The 17562-nt window shown below is 45.3% G+C and overlaps 1 protein-coding gene across 10 annotated transcripts in view; it reads right to left on the bottom strand.

Annotated features, from left to right (window-relative positions):
• GREB1 (growth regulating estrogen receptor binding 1) overlaps positions 1 to 17562 on the bottom strand; it is a 163039-nt gene that overhangs the window by 90730 nt on the left and 54747 nt on the right. For 2 of the 10 annotated variants that reach the window (XM_064363866.1, XM_064363860.1), the window contains exon 1: positions 10062 to 10467. The exons of 3 other annotated variants lie outside the window; for them this stretch is intronic. The gene's annotated coding sequence lies outside the window, so the exon portion shown is untranslated. Of the gene's footprint in view, positions 1 to 7400; positions 7545 to 7631; positions 7731 to 9288; positions 9700 to 10061; positions 10468 to 17562 lie in introns of those variants that run through there. 5 more of the 10 variants (XM_064363861.1, XM_064363859.1, XM_064363865.1 and 2 more) reach the window with 5 other exon arrangements.

The following is a 17562-nucleotide window of genomic DNA, read 5'->3' as shown; positions in this document are numbered from 1 at the left end:
GAGCTATCTCAGCATGCGATGGCTGGGCCATGGACCTGAGCTATTCTCTTCCCATGGCACTGCTAAATTTAACTGTGACCTTTAGAGGACTCGGGGAGAATGAGAATTTTTAGGATGAGTTAAAGTTCCATCAGAATATGTGCAGGGCAGAAGCTTCAAGGAAGATAAGGAACTATTAGAGGCAGGAACAAAGAGAGAAGAGGCTTCTGGTGAAATGAGACTAATGGAGAACAGGCATCTTCTCTAATCCCTTCAAACCTCACTAAAAGGACAGTGAAGGAATGTGCAGGTATAAACACACAAAGACAAAGAAACAGGAGAGAAAATCACAGCAGACAAGACATGCCAACAAAAGCAGATTCAAAGCAGAGAAGAAGAAGGGCTAGACTTGGAAAAAGTCAGAACTGAAGCTCAGTCCTGAATTGGGTGAGGCATCCTGAGAAGCAAACCAATTCAAATGCACAGAACCCAGAGAAGGCTTAGGACCAGAGAAGGCTTAGGAATTCCAGGTGAAAAGTAGGGCTGAAGAACAGGGGCGGCGGGGCAGGGTGGGTGGCCAGGAGGGACTCCCTCTCCCTCCCCAAGTAGCCCCTTCTCCTTCTCTGCAGAAGTCTGGAAGTGTACTCAGGACAAATTAAACCAAAGAGGATCTAGACCCTTGGACATAGCTGGCAACAAGTGTGAGAAGCAGGGGTGAAAACGGGAACTGACTCAAACGATGCAATGTCCCTTCTCTCATTCCTTTTCTCCCGTTTGGCTCCCCCAAAATGCAATCAGGCTTAAGGAGAGACAGATATTGAAAATTGAGGGTGCTCTCAATATAACAGATTCATATCTAATCACCTGTGAGGCCCAGCAGTCAACCAGCAACTTTTTTTTTTTTTTTTTTTTTTGAGACAGAGTTTTGCTCTTGTTTCCCAGGCTGGAGTGCAATGGCATGATCTCAGCTCACTGCAACTTTTGCCTGCCAGGTTTAAGTGATTCTCTTGCCTCATTCCCCGAATAGCTGGGATTACAGGTACCTGCCACCTTGCCCGGCTAATTTTTGTATTTTTAGCAGAGACGGGGTTTCACCACGTTGTTCAGGCTGGTCTCAAACTCCTGACCTCAGGTGATCCACTTGCCTCAGTTTCCAAAAGTGTTGGGATTACAGGCATGAGCCACCGCACCTGGCCAACCAGCAACTTTCTTTGCTTAACTTAAAAACAGGGAGACATCCAAAGATCATCAGCATCACAAGGCTTTTGAGAAAATCCTTAAACATAAAAGATAGACATTATCTTGCAGTAAAACAAACAAACAAAAAAAGGTAGACATTAAAAGAAACAGAGAGACAAAAGAGAGGCAAGAAAAACCACAAAGAAAACACATCTGCCACAGCTAATATCTTCAGAGGGATAACATATCCATAAAACAAGAACAGAATGCTACAAAAAGTAAACATGCAGAAAACAAGAAGGAATTCTTAAAAACTGTTTAAATGATAACAGAAATTTAAACTTCAGTAGAAGGGCTACAAGGCAAAGTTGAAGAATGGAAAGAATGGAAAAAAGTAGAAAATTGAAATGATTGTGTTATTGCATAACAGGACAATTATAGTACTAAGCTGAAATTTTTTTGGTACTTTCAAAGTCATTTTCCTACCATATTATTTCCAAAATGAGAGAAAAATAGCTATTCTTGGCCACACTGAAGGCTACTCTGAAACTTTTCATTAATGTGGCTCCTATTTATATATTTAATCATTCTCTTTTTTTCATCTTAAAGTAAGAAAATTAAGATGTTAGCTAGGAAAGGACTTTAACAGATACTGAATACCCACAAAGAGAAAACATTTTAATGTTTCCTCTTAATGTCTTTATTCTATTAGAAAATAAACTCTTTGGGGGTTCAGAGGGGGGAAAAGACAACTGGAAGATCAATCCATGAGGCCCAGAAGGAGTTCTAGAAGAATAAAAAAAAGAAAAAGGAGAAAATGATATTCCCAAATAATATTTTTCAGAGCTGAAAAACATATATTTCCAGATTTAAAGGACCCATCAAGAGCCGAGCACAACAGATGAAAAGGGTGTACGTGAAGGCATCTTCCATGAAATTTTAGAACCCTGGAGATAAACAGAGGTAAAGAAACAACAGGTCACATTCAGGGGCTTAAAATAATCAGGATGACTTTGGATCTCTCAGCAGCAATACTGGACACTAGGAAATAATGAAATAATGCCCTGAAATTTTTGAGGGAAAATTATTTCCTACCTAGAATTCTATACCCAACCAAAATGATAAAGTGAGAGTAGAGTAAAACCATTTTCAGAAATGCACAATCTCAAAACAATTTATCTCCCAAGTTCACTTTCTCAAGAAGCTACTCGGGAGTGGTGCAAATTAAGTTTTGTGAAGCCAGGGGGCCAGGATGGGGGATCCAACAGAGGAGAGAAGGAGAGGGGAACTCACAAGGTGATGATGAGAACAGCTAAACGAGCCACACTGGAACAGGGACAGATGGCTCCAGGAAGGAGGTCTCCAAGAAGAAAACAGGGTAACAGATTTGATTATCCAGTGTATTCAATTATATTGAAAGGAGTTTTCAAGTTCTATCAGAATATGGGGATGTATTATTGACAGGTTCATAAGAATTTAAACCAAAAAAGAGAATTAGTAGCTGCAGGAAAAATAAGATGTACAATGACTGAAATTTTAGTTACGTACACTGTAAGTCTATGGTGAGTGCTGATTCAATTAAAGTTTTGATGTAACTATTTTGGAAGAATGAGAAAGGGAAGGGCATATGTATGTGTACATATCTGGATATGTGCATGTGTGTGCACATGCGTTTAGGTATATGCATGTGTGTGCACATGTCTGGGTGTGTGCATGTGTGTGTACATGTGTTTAGGTATATGCACATGTGTGTACACGTCTGGCTGTGTGCATGTGAGAATGTGTGTTTTTTTTGTTTTTGGAGACAGGGTCTTGCTCTGTTGCCCAGCTGTAGTGCAGTGGTGCAGTCAGAGCTCACTATAGCCTCAAACTCCTGGGCTCAAGCAATCCTCCCACCTCAGCCTCCTGAGTAGCTGGGACTACAGGAACATGCCACCATATCCTGATAACTTTTTTTTTTTTGGTAAAGACAGGGGTCTTGCTAGGTTGCCCAGGCTGGTCTCAAACTCCTGGGCTCCAGCAATTCTACTGTCTCAGCCTCCCAAAGCACTTAGATTACAGGAGTGAGCCACTGCACCTGGCTAAGAGTATGTTCTTGAGATAGAGGGAAAGAGGTGTAAATAAGAAAGTTCAATTCTCATGTTCCACAGTAAGAATGAAAAGATGGCCTCGACACAAACAGTAAATTGCAACGCCAGTTGTTATTTGCAAATAAAGAGGTAATTTCAGCGGGAAAAAAAAAGTAAAGAATTTAGAAATGGTTGCCTCTAGGAAGCAGGAATTGGGCTAGAAATAGGTTTTTCATTTTCATTTTTCATTTTAACTTTTTAGACTCTGCACATATCTATATGTATTGAAAAAGGATGATTACATTTAAAAAATAAATGAAAGGCAGGCAAGAACAGAATACAGGCATTACAAGGAATCTCAGTAGAAGAGCAACTGAGGATCGTGGTAGTCTACAGACCAGTATCAAAGGGAGGACACCTGTGAAGAATTATCTCATTTAATCCTGGTAACAACCCGGTCTGAAAGTTACTTCTCTCCCCACTTTTATCCTATATGAAGAAACTAAGAAAGTAAGACTTGGAAAGCTTGGACCTGTCTGAAGACACGCAGCTAATACCTGGTCTGGAATTAAAAGCCGGTCTCCAAAGAATCTCTTCCATGAAAAGTAGTGTTAAGAAATTTAAACTAACACCTGTAATCCCAATGCTTTGGGAGGCCGAGGCAGGCAGATCACTTAAGGTGAGGAGTTCGACACCAGCCTGGCCAACGTGGTGAAACCCCATCTCTACTAAAAATACAAAAAAACAGCCAGGCGTGGTGGCATGCCTGTAATCCTAGCTACACCTGAGGCTGAGGTAGGAGACTCACTTGATCCTGGGAGGCAGAGGTTGCAGTGAGCCAAGATCGAGCCATTGCACTCCAGCCTGGGTGACAGAGCGAGCAGCTGTTTCAAAAAAAAGTTTAAACTAGCAGAATGTAAAATTCTCAGACATCCACATTTTCGGAGTTATAAATCTGTATTATCATTACCTTCTGGTGCCTTTTCTAGTAGTGGCAAGACACTTCCTGATTTTATAGAAAGTTAAGGTATTCCTCTAAAGTTCTAAAGGACAGCATTGGAGACCCAGCCTAAAAAGGCCAAGCCTGCCTTCACCTGACAAGTGAGACGTCCTCCTGGGCAGAGCAGGGCCTTCATCATCCTGGGAGCCAAGAAAGTCCTGCAATAATTTCCGGAACAGACTCTACCTGTTCCTCCAGAAGCACAAGAGAAAGCTTGTAAGGCTTCTACGTTACAGCACTGTATCCCAAGCAAGCGCATAAAAAATATCAGAACTTCAGTGTATATACAATTTATCTATTCACTTCAATTAGTTATGTATTTTATAATGCAAATAATATATACTGTGGTCCATGCATGTATAAACCACATATAATCATATAAAAACATGTGGTCCATGTTCTTATAAATCTGTAAGGACATATGTTAAATACATATATATTATGTAGGTGTGAATTAATTTATTGAAAGAGGGAGTATGAATGGAAGAATAAGAAAACCAATATTTCTTTCCTATGTACTAGGTGCCAGGAAATTTTCTTCCAACAGCCCAATGAAATAAGTATTACCGTCTTGGTTTTGCGGAGGAAGGGATGGGGCAGGGGATATGAAAGCATTCTTCGTCTTCACATCTTTATTATTTTCTTTAGGAACGCAAACCCCAAACATTTCAAGTAATAGCCGCCATCTGTCAGGACCACTTTGTGCAGAGATTTTTCTTGTTTTCCATTTGTAATTTTACCTCCTCTTCAGCACAGTCCTAAAACTCAGGTAACGTGGTTCTCATTTTATACATTAGGAAACTGAGGCTGGGTGACATTCAAGTAACGTCACACATTTGGAACAATTTTAGAATGTCCACTGATGGCCCTCAGTATGCTTCATTGAAAGCAAAGATTCATTGAAAAGATTAATCCCTTTTCCTTCAGAAAAGGATGCATTTTTTAAAAATTGCTTGTTTAAAGTGGTGTTCACTTGTCCAGCCTTGCTCAAAACGTCGGGTTAGAAAAAGGATTGCCTTGGGTTGTTCCGTAATGGTGCTCTGCCAAAAGGGACACTGCCTTGACAAGAGAATAAACACTCAGCCTCATCTAAAAAGACATATTTCTAGCCAGACAAAACCGAGAGCATTCTAAGAATGTGGCCTCCTCCTGTCCCCTGCGTGGAGGTGAGCGGGCAGGCGGAGGGGCGGGCAGGTGGAGGGAAGGACAGACGGGCGGTCAGCGTTTGTTCCTCCACCTGCACCCTCAGCACCCGTGGGCCCTTCCCTGGGGATGAGAGCAGGAGCCTCTGGCTCCTGCCCATTCCAAGAAAAGCATTCTTGCCCTGGCCTCTCCTTAGAGTGACCCCTCCCCTCCTCTTCCCTCCTTAGAACAGAACATCCAAAGGTTGGACCACAGGTAAAAAACGTATTTCTCTTAAAAGACTCTCAGACTAGAAGGGTTAGGCCTCCAACCAAAACCAGGGTCCACATGATCTCCCTGCTCCTCTCTGAGGTCCCTTCACTCCACCTTTCACCAGTCAAGCAATGAGGCACCTCTGTCTAAATGCAGCCTCCATCTGTCAACAGCAGCGCTGTTCCGGGACTCACCTCCTAAGATAGTGCTCGGGTCTGGGTGCTCCTAGGTGCTGCACACTCATCATTTTGCTCAGAAAAATAAAGCCATGTACGTTGGCTTGTACATTAGACATTCTAAAACTGTTCCAAATGTGTGACCTTGGACAAGTCACTTGAATGTCACCCAGCCTCAGTTTCCTAATGTGTAAAATGAGAACCATGTCACCCGAGTTTCGCAGCCTCCCTGTGCTACGCACTCCTCAGACCCAGCTCCTCCCCACTCCCCAGCCCATTCACAGACAGGCATCAACACCCATCTCTTCACACCGCCCAGCAGCACACATCAGGGGTTCAAACCCTGCGTACGTACATGGCCACTGAGGCCCACGAGGTGCTGAGAACACAGTGCTCTTCGGGTCCCAGTTGCAACATCCAGTTAGATCAAAACCAGCAGGACTCAGAGAAAGTCTAGCAGGTCCCTTCAAGTTATAAGATAACAAACCTCTCATTATCATTGGACTTCATCAACATCAAAAAATTCTCAAAGTTGGGCTTTGCAAAGTGTTCATAATCTGTCTGCTATAGTGGTAAAAGCATGCACTTTTCAATAACACCACCAGGGGCTTGATTCATAGTTATGCTGCTCTCAAGCTGTGTGACCTTGGGCAAGTTACCTAACCTCTCTGAATCTCCATTTCCTCTTCTACAAAATGGAGCTACTAAGAACCACCTACAGGGCTGTGGTGAGGACTAAATTAACATGTAGGGCAGTTGGCACAAAACAGATGTTAATAAGTTCCAGTTTTGTCTCTAAAATTGGAATTAACTGCCCACTGAAGAAATAGGCTGAGGTCCTGTCTGAAAGCATTCGGATCAGAATTTAAAGCCCCACGTGCACCAAATGAACAGGGGCCAGAGGAGAGCTTTCCCTATGGGTATCGAAGTACAAGATGAGCACGTTTGTTCTTTCTTCATGGACGTACTGCTGCTCCGTCGCCCGTGTCTGTTCCCTCTTTGGTTGACGTTTAAGCCAAAACCAACTGCTCCCTTTTCTGCCCTCCCCCGGCCCCAGCACTTTGTTCATACTGTACCTTCACTGGGCTCTAATTCTAATTTTTTTAATTCTAATTTCTAAATGTTAACCAGAGACTCAAGTCTTAATCTTGGCTAATTTTATTCACTGTCACAGAACAGTTTCCCGAATGGAATTACTTAAACTTCTGGCTTCCTTAGGAGTACGCCTATTGAAATTGACTCTCTGAGTAGATATTACATCATTTAGACTCTTATCCCCACTTCTGCTAGCTTCCCAACTAAACTCTGACAGCAGGGACTATTCCAGTCACCTCTTTACTTCCCACGGTGCCCGGGACACTGCAGGTCCCCAGAAAACAACCCCTAAAAAGGGAGCGTAGAAGAGGAAGACCATGTGTTTAAGGTTACAGCTAGGACTGTAAAGAAACAGGCTTGAGGTCCTGTCTGAAAGCATTCAGATTAGAATTTAAAGCCCCAGGTGCACCAAATAAACGCATCTGAGGCTTTAATTTAGGCCCCGGGATGCCCCCTGTTAGAATTCCAGAAAACTAATCAGCCCACTCCCGCTGCCCCAGGTATTACCTGAACTCACTTCGTTGTTTTCTGCTCCAAACAAAGCCAGAAGGGCCAGAGGAGAGCTTTTCCTATGAGCATCAAAGGACAAGATGTGCGCGTCTGTTCTTCTTGGTGAGCACACTGCCTCTCCGACGCTCTGCCGCCCGTGTCTGTTCCCTCTTCAGTTTACATTTAAGCCAAAATTAAGGGCTCCTCCTTCTGCCCTCCCCCCGCTCCAGCCCTTTGCTCATACTGTACCTTCATTGGGCTCTGGGTTTGTTCTCCCTGAGGCCACAGACAGTGTGTCAGTGTCTAGTCTCCTCCAGGGACTGAGTTGCTAAATGCAGTGAGGAAGCTCACCCATCTCCCCTCTTCCCCTTATTCCTCCCAGAGCCCAGAACAGCTTCTTACAGGAGAGCGGATCTGTAAGGGAGTGGCCGTTGACTCTGCCAGTGATCCTAGGCTGCTGGAGATCCCGCTCCACCACCACCCAGGCCACTCCCGGATCCAAGAGCACATGCAGCTGGGGCCTTCAGGGTCTCGGGACTCAAGGACAGAGAGCCAGGTCTGCCCCAAGCCACACATTGACAGCTTCTAGCCTGTTCTATGCCTGTCCTATGAGAAGCAAAGAACTTTCCTCTTCTAGAATCCTGATTTTGCCTTAAACAAAGGTAAATGCTTACATAATCTAAATTGGATCCTTGGCAGAAATATTTAATTCCCACTTGGAGCTAAGGGTGAAACTGAAATAGACACAGCTCCTGCCCTGAAGAACCTCACAGAGATACAGGAAGTGCAGGTCAGTGGGTAACAATGCGAAGTAGAAGAGATGCAGGCAAGAAGGCCTGGAGGGAAACACAGAAGGGAATGGAAAATTCTACCAGGAGTGTCAGCGGGCCTTATGGAAGGCTCAATCGTCAAAGATGATTACAGGTTTGCTGGCTGAAAAGAAGGGGCATTCCAGGCAGAAGGTATACAAGGCACCGGCCTGACCCAGGGCTTCGACACCTATTGTGTGCCTGGGTAACACAGGTCCTTGCAGAATGACGTGTACGCGGGGACAGCGGGTAGGAGGGCAACGAGGGGCCCGTTCAGCCTAAACCCTGCTAAGGTGTTTGAAATTAACCCTGTCAACCCACCAAAGGAGTTAAGCAGGGCTGATGAGGCTGTGTTTGGGAGATCCCTGCGGCTTCCTAAGGAAGACTTCTAGGAGGATACTGCAATAGACTAGGACTCAAAGAGGACTGAAGCCTGCATCTGTGCAGGGTGGGCAGCAGGAGGAGCCTGGCTGACCTCAGGCTTTGGAAAGAGGCGGAGGCGTGGTGGTCTCGCTGTAATAGAGAAGAGTAGTACATGGGGGTCTGAAGAGAGAGCTGCAAGGTCATGGCCTCCCCTCGCCTGCCATCCACTCACTCGAGGATGCCCACAGAGCCCGCCTGTGCACAAAGCCTCACACAGTGTGACACACTCTCCTCCAGAAGGAACCATGGCAGTGAAGGGAGAGCCATGCTCTGGAGTCAAGTCTACAAGAGCGAAACCCCAACCCTGGCTTCCTGCCCGGCCTCCCTTTCCCTTCCCTTTTTGCCTCACTGCCTCCATTCTGAATCACATCCAAAACACATCATAAGCCCTCCAACGTGGGGTTCCATCTCCTTCGGGGAGATGGCCTTCTCCTAGAATCCTGCCAACCTGGCCCTTCAGGGCCACTACCCTGGCCAGCCACAGGGACATGACCCCACCCCCATCTCACCAGAACACCCCAAATTCCAGACACCACTGACCCATGCTCCTTCCCCTTCCAACTTCCCTACAACCAAATTCTAACTGGAAGAACTCCCCCGTCAACACACAAGTATGGCGACTTACTTCCGGTGAGTCCAAAGTTTGAGAAAACAAGACTAGAAAAAAGCCATACCCTCAGGACTGCGTTCTCAAGCTGTCTCATTTCCAAAGCCCTGGAAGAATGGGAATGGTGGGCAATAGTCAGCCCCCAATATATGACATGGCAATAAACACATTGAGTCTGCAGGAAGGATCCTATAAACTCTTTGACGGTCCTCCTGGCAGGAAACAAACATCATTCTCATGTAGATTTCTCCGATTTTCCCAAGAGGAACTCATAAACTCCGCAGGTGTCACTCACTGAAGGGAGAAAAGTCGGGCCGACTGGTGTCTAATCTGCTTGTCTCTCCAACTCAGCCACAGCCCAGCCTCGAGCTGCTCTGACATCTGTGCACAGAATGTCAGAGAATGTTTCTTTGGAAAACATCTTGAAGTGCTCTCAAATACAACTACAAAGCCATCAGCTATGTCCCCTCCAATTGCAGTAAGAACTGAATGGAAGAGAAGGACCTTCCGAATAAAGCCAGGGAAGCAGAAACCTGAAAAACTTCCCTCCGGAACCAACCAGGCCAGGCCCAAGAAGGGTTTTGAATCACCTTAGCCTATCATTCTTAAGAACACAAACTAATTATCTGCAACTCCTTTTGATACCATTTCAAACAATGAAAATAAGGACACCCATTGGTTAAGTGGACTTGCCTGGGTTTACCGCTCCCTGCACCTTATCAAAGGCCAGTGCTTTGCTATTATTCTGCTAAACACAGGCTCCAGCTGTCTTCATAAGTCAACACAAACCAGTCCAACCCCCAAAGCAGGTGCTCGCTTGCAAAGTCAAATAAACGGTACCTTACAAAAAGCTGGTCAATCAGGCACTCCACAGACCAACCAGCCAAGAGCAGCCTAAGCCCAGCAGAGGTGGAAAGCGCGCAGGAACTCCGGCCTCCTGGGCTTTGCCTTTGATCTGAGCCTGGGGACGGAGAAGGATGCGTGGGGCGCGTAACGCCCTGCTGTGCAGAGCCTGGCTCGGGTCGGCCTGACACCCGGCAGGGAGAGGCAGCCAAGCCAGCCAGGGGAATGGTTTCAGAGCTAGTATCTGCTCCCAGAGCTACAACAACAACCAAAAAAAAATGAGCAGTAGCCCTTCCAACTGGAGCTTCATCTGCCTGGTGCCTGCTGGGTCAGATGGCAAATGCCACCGTTTCATGTCTTCTTAGCCATGAAGTGTTCTCTTGGGTCACAGTGCTCTCCACACAGGTACATACCAATCTGTCTAACCACCAGCAGTTAAACTGATTCTTTTTAAACTACATGGAAGCTTGTGTCCTTGGAGTGGAGCCACAGTACGCTGTGCAGAGAACAAAGGGTCAGGAGAAGAACGTGGGCTTGCAGTGGAAGACAGTCAGCTGGCAGCCTGGCTTGCCTCCGAAGGACTACAGGTAGCGCTGACCCAAGCCACGTAAGTAAAAGCACGTGCCCCTTAAAATAACTCTGCTGTGAATACCACGGAACATACCCCAACAACAAAGACTCCCTTGAGAGTCCCAGGATGACCTATTCTTATACTTCTTTCATTTTAACCATTGCTACTGCTATAGAAATCTTCAAGAAAACATCAGCTGGCTGGGCACAATGGTTCACACCTGTAATCCCAGCACCGTGGGAGGCTGAGGTGAGAGGATTGCTTGAGCCCAGGAAACCAGCCTGGGCAACATAATGAGACCACATCTTTACAAAAAATAAAAATTAGCTGGGTGTGGTGGTGCATGCCTGAAGTCCCAGCTGCTTAAAAGGTTGAGGTGGGAAGATTGTTTGAGCCCAGGAAGCAGAGGTTGCAGTGAGCTGTGATGGTGCCACTGCACTCCAGCCTGGAAGACAGAGAGAGACCCTGTCATAAAAGAAAAGAAAAAAGGGAAGAGAAAGAGAAAAAGAAAGAGAGAGAGAGGAACAGGAGGGAGGGAAGGAGGAAGGAGGGAGGGAGGGGGGAGGGAAGGAAGGAAGGAAGAGGAGGAGGGAGGGAAGAAGGAAATAAAGAGGGAGGGAGGGGGAAGGAAGGAAAGAAAGGAAGGAAGGAGGAGGAGCAGGAGAAGGAAGGAAGGAAGGGAGGGAGGGAGGGAAGAAACATGAGCTCCTGTCCGAAGCTCTCTTTACATCCCTGTTGCAATTGACTATTACAAATCCAGGACTCCTGATCAAATTCCAATTCAAAGAGGAAAGAAAATAAATCATGAGAGCCCTCTCCAATTGCGCTAATACCTTTAACTCTGCTTTTTCTCTTCTTGCTAGGATCACTGACTTCCTGCAAGAGTGACTTCAATATGACCCAGGGGGTTCAAGGTCATTTATCTTTTGTGACAAAGGCCAAAGAGGTGGATTACTCCTGTTGGTGCCCCAGTCAACGAGGAGAGTTCCCAGCTATTCCTGGGCTCAGTCCCCAAAAGTATCAGGAGCTAAAGCATAGAACCTGTGTGATGGGCTTGTTCGTTCCCAGGCTGGGCAGGGCCTCCCTAGAAAGGGCCGTGGAGACCCCACCCATCCCTGCACCTTCATCGCCAGGCAGGGGTGGCACCCCAGGAGGTTCTGCCAGAGCAAGAATCTGCAGCTCTGAAATGCTCATCAGGGAGGCACACTGGGCTGTGTATATGGAGTGCCCCGTGCCTTCTGCTGCTCAGGGCATCCTGTGTAACGGTGGGAAACTAGAAACTAAGGAAATACCCAACAAGAAATGCATGCTTAACACAGCACGCAATATCCACAGGCATAAAAGCTATGTGCATGAAGAGTTTGTAAATGACGCAGACATGCTTAGGATCTAACACTCAGCAAGATACATTTACTGTACAGAAAGATAGGTAGATCCCGCAGATAATTTTAAGTTCTTAAATACGATATATATATTAAAATACATATGTGTTAAAATAGAATATATTATTTATTATATTTTTAGAGAAGCAGAGAAAGAGTTTAAGCAGTCGAGTTTTTTAAGATGGTGAGCTCTGGACCCAGGTTTGGGTTTGAATCTTCACTTACTGGATATTAGACCTTGAGCAAGCTATTTAACCTTTATATGCCTCCGTTTCCCCAACCTGAAAAATGAGAAAAGGACTTGCTTCTTAGAGTTGTGTGGATTTAATAATTACTCTGTATAGGGTGCTTAGACTGGTGCCTGGCACATATATAATAGTACACACACCAGGATAACAGTAACAATTATTACCACTACTAACCTTGAAACCTGTAAATAAATTAATTAAATGTGTAAAAGGGACTGAAAGAAAATATCGGCTGGGCATGGTGGCTCACGCCTGTTATCCCAGCACTTTAGGAGGCCAAGGCAGGCAAATCGCCTGAGGTTAGGAGTTCGGGACCAGCCTGACCAACATGGTGAACCCCCATCTCTACTAAAAAAAATATGAAAATTAGCCAGGCATGGTGGCAGGCACCTGTAATCTCAGTTACTTGGGAGGATGAGGCAGGAGAATCTCTTGAACCCCGGAGGAGGAGGTTGCAGCGAGCCATGATACCACCACTGCACTCCAGCCTGGGAGACAGGACGGCAATTCCATCTCAAAAACAAAGAAAAGAAAATATCTATGGTACTTGCCTCTAAGTAAAAGAATTCAAGGTTTTTTTAAAATAAATGCTTCTTTTATCTGTGTCGTAAATTGCTAACTTTTAAAACTGATATAACTTATTATTATAAGGAGAAAATTAGCAAAGTTTGCCTTCATGAACCAACTATGCTTTCCCATTACCGTCAAAAATAGGCTTTTCACGTGAAAATAGCACTGAGGCACCTAAACAGGAGAGATCTCACCTCCAGCGTTAACTCCGTCTGCTGTGCGGCTCTCTTCTCAGTTTAAATCTGCAATTCTTTGCTCAATGCCAGTATATCTGCTTGCCACAAATCTCTTTGTTCTGTTCCATACAGAATGTTCCTCTACCCCTGGCCAAATCCTCTTCACATTAAACACGACAATCCTAGCCACAGTTTGGCATTTTTTGGCGTTTTCTCTTTTTAGCCACAAAGGCTAGAAGTGATTACTTTCAAAAAGCAGAAAAGTCTCTACCTATCCAACAAAATGCTCTGGAAACCATGATAACCACCATTAATAAATAAATATGGCTTGGCTTTTACGAAACGTTTCCCTGAGAGGTTTCCAGATGACTAGAGAAGACAAAGCTTTACTGGGACAAACTGTGTGGGGTTGGTGCTGCCTGGCTGCTGACTGCCTGAGGCACAAGCAGCATCTCTGGGTCCTGTCACACCTCTGACTCTTTGCATGTGCTGGGTTCCTCCTGCCTGGAAAGCCCTTCCTCCTCATTCATCACATGAACTCCTACTCATCCCCCAAGACCCAGTGCAAGCATCCCGTTTATTGTGTGGTGGTCCTGGCCTCCCGAAACTGAGCTGGACATTCTCTTGGTGTCCCTACCACTCCTGCGTAGGCTCCAGGCTTGTGGGGGTCTCCCAGGACCATGGTTATCTGTGTGCTTCCCTCTCTCCCCCGCTGCCTGGAGTCCCCAATCACAGTGCCTGGGAAACAGAAGGTATCTGATAAGTCTATTTGCAGGGTGGTGTTTGCATTTTACAGGAAAAAAAAAGAGTTCAGAGTAGCAAGAAGAAAGAAGATGAACGCTTCCGACATCCACATCCAGGCAAAATGTAGACAGCCTAGAGTCTACATTTAGTGGACACAGCCAGGAAGTGGGGAAGATAAAACAAACAATGTAGGTGGGGCTAATGCAACCTTTTTATATACTGTTGAAAACCCAAGGACCCCAAGCCCTCCCATCTAGTTAAAGATTTTCCTCAGCTTCTCCCCTTGAATCACCGAATCCTATACTCTCAGACATAGAAGTAATCAAAGAACTCAATCAATGTATTTCAATCAACAAACACCTTGTTTCTCTTTTATTTATTTATGAGACAGAGTCTCATTCTGTCACCAGGCTGGAGTGCAGTGGTGGAATCTTGGCTCACTGCCTCTCGGGTTCAAGTGATTCTTCTGCCTCAGCCTCCCAAGTAGCTGGGACTACAGGCACGCACCACTATGCGCAGCTAATTTTTGTATTTTTAGTAGAGACGGAGTTTCATTATGTTGGCCAGGATGGTCTTGATCTCTTGATCTCGTGATCTGCCCGCCTCAGCCTCCAAGAGTGCTGGGATTACAGGCGCGAGCAACCACGCCCAGCCTATCTTTTAAGTGTCATTCTGTGTGCTAGGCACTGGAAACTCAAAGAATAGAGGAAAAGTCCTTTCCTTGTAAAAATGCCATTTAATGGAAACAGAAATTTAGATTATGGTGTGAGAATTAACTTCCTTTTTTTTTTTTTTTGAGACGGAGTTTCGCTCTTGTTACCCAGGCTAGAATGCAATAGCGTGATCTCGGCTCACCGAAACCTCTGCCTCCTGGGTTCAGGCAATTCTCCTGCCTCAGCCTCCCGAGTAGCTGGGATTACAGGCACGTGCCACCATGCCCAGCTAATTTTTTGTATTTTTAGTAGAGACGGGGTTTCACCAATATGGTAACTGACCCTTCCTGAGATGATCTTCAAAAGATACTGAGTTTAAAAAGTAAATAAATAAATAAATAAGTGGGGTGAGGTATTTTAAGCCACAGTGATGAAAAAATGGAAAGGAGGCCATTAGCTAACGAGAGGTTCAGGTTTCATAAACTTCCAGAAGCCAGACTAGAGAGGGAATGTGAGCTGACACGGGAGAAGGGCGCGTACCTGGGGGAACCAACTGGCCCTGAGAAAATCCAGACACAGACATGCCAGACAAGTGCTAGGAGGAGCGACACTGGGACCAGGTGACTTCTGTGAAATGCCGTCTACAGAGCAGCTGGCCCCTCCACCTCCCAAGGGACAGATGCAGATCCCCCAGGAGCCAGGCGTTCACCCCCAGGCAAAAAATACAGAAAGCTCTTCTGATAGAAAATGAAACCAACAAGAACTAGAGCCACTCACACACAGTCTGGCACTTAGAGGCCTCCAGAATGCCAGCCAATTCAGTCCTGAGCACCCCAAAAGCAACACCTGCCAGACACCAGTGCCACCTGTGGACACGACACTCCCCGTCGACCTTCTCTGCCTTATTCTTAAACACGCAGGAAAATCCAAGGGTCACGTGGCACTTAAGAAAACATGAAAACAACATCTGGGAGAAGAAACAGAAGAAAAGACACCAAAGCAATCAGAGAAAAACCAGGGATATGTGAAGAAGAAACACTCCCCACCGCCCCAATTACTATCCTCAGGAAGATCGAGGACCACACTCTGTTTCCCAACCGACTCAAAAACCACACAAGAGGAGCCTTCACAGGTGAGCCTGTTGATCTGGCCTTACTGTTGAGGGACCCCTGGGTAAACTGAAGAGTTTTGCAGAAAGGCTGGAGGTAGGAAAACCACACACTTCTCACTTCAGCACACAGGGTCAGCAAGAGTTGCAGTTATGTTCCCATAGACAGTGAGTTCAGCTATAACGCTTGCTTTCAAACTGCAAATCTGTACAGACAGATTGATTACAGAACAGTTTGAATACCTTGCGAGTTTTGTGTGTGCTTGGTGATCTCCTCTGCAAGAAACACAAAAGTAAATTCAGAAAAATGGTACCCAACTGAACCCAGCTGCTTGGAAATACACAAAAGGCACACACACCAGTCAAGCACCTACCAGCTACCTCCAGTCACCACGCGTGTTAAAAGCCATGTCCTTCCACACATGATGTCAGAACTTTCCATAGGACTCCAGGTCTCTGTCCTTCCTCCACTTCACAGGCTCTCACGAGCCACAACCCTGCCACTGAAAAAACTTTATTTCATTTGCCTTTGCACTTGGAGGGAAAATTCCATCTCTCCTGCAGTATTCATGTATCTCCTAGCCATTCAGCATTTATAAAATGCTGCTGCCCTTTTTGTTAGTTTCATCTTTTTAAAAAATGTGTCATTGATGAAGTTTTTGAGAGCTGTTCTCCTAACCCTGTATTTGTCATAAACCCTGTGGTTTTTATTGCCCAACCTTGAATGGTGCAATAATTTTTAGGAACACATATATCATGTTATAGTAGAAATGTTTATACATTTACATTTCTGCCTGCAAGCTACAAATTTTCAGGAGTTCTCCTAGGAGAGAACATGGCAGGAGTGCATGGTGTACTGATTCTGGTTTAGAAAATATGGTCCCCACAACTGAATTTCACACCAGTCACCCCTACTTCATTATTTCTGGCTACCCCAAAACATTCATCACCTGCTTGGCTTTCTCCCTGCACTGACTAAGCTAGAGTCAATTGTTGAGTTTTGTGGCAAGAAATCTGTGTATCATCCATTTTGTCCTCCATTAAGTATAAAACTAAATTCAAGCATAAATAATGAAACTTTGTTCCTGGCTTCCATGTACAGAGTCTCAGGGACGCTGTGGAGTTGGGTGTGCCTGGTCCGGTCCCCGCCCCCTCACCCCGGGAGCTGTGTGACCTTGGACAGCCTCCCTCACTCTCTGGGCTCCAGTCTCCTCAGCCATAAGCAGAGATAAGAGTGCTGACTTCAAAGCTGGATTTGTGAGGATTAAATGAGATAACGGAGTAAAGTACTTAGCACAGTGGCCGACACTTCAGTGTTTTCCCATTTATCTTTTTTTTTCAAGATGAGTAATCTCTTTTCTGATCATAAACATAATCCTCCATCTGTCTTGTCTTATTTACCTACATTGAAATTGCATCCCAATCCCCGTCTCTATTTGAATGTGGAGCTTACAAATTGCAAATATGAATAATTGGGATGTGCAAAATCCCTTCACTTGTGGCACCAAGTCTTTTGTCTCATGTTGAGCAGTCTCTCTTCTTGCATTTCTCTCCCATTAGTTTGGAGTTGTCATTCATTCCTTCATTTATTCATTCACTCAACAAACATTTATAGGTGCCTGGTATCTACTAGCTATGTGAATGACTTAACTTCCCAGAGCCTCAGTTTTCTTGGCAAAATGAGGATAATAATACCTCTATCACAAGGTTGTTGGAAGGCTTTCCATGACACCAGGGGCATAAAGCACCTTTGACACCATCTGCCTTATGGCAGGTGCTCAACAAAGGATACCTTTGACCGGTATCGCAACGATGATAATGAATATCCCTAATGGGGCTTAAACCTGGATAACATAAACACTCTTTCGACTGCGCTAGTATGGACAAGCACACACATCGCTGGGAAGATCTGCAAGCCTCCCTCCTCCCACAGACCCAAATATGCTGGAGCAAATGTTTCACTGGCTACAGAACAGTGATTCTGATTACAACCCGCAGATCTGAAAAGGCACCAAGCTTGTTTATGTATGATTCATCATTGTCTGC

Source organism: Aotus nancymaae, unplaced genomic scaffold, assembly GCF_030222135.1.
Source record: "Aotus nancymaae isolate 86718 unplaced genomic scaffold, 86718_ANA_hifiasm-v0.15.2.pri h1tg000057l, whole genome shotgun sequence".
Classification (NCBI taxonomy): domain Eukaryota; kingdom Metazoa; phylum Chordata; class Mammalia; order Primates; family Aotidae; genus Aotus; species Aotus nancymaae.
This window is presented reverse-complemented; position numbering and strand designations above follow the sequence as displayed.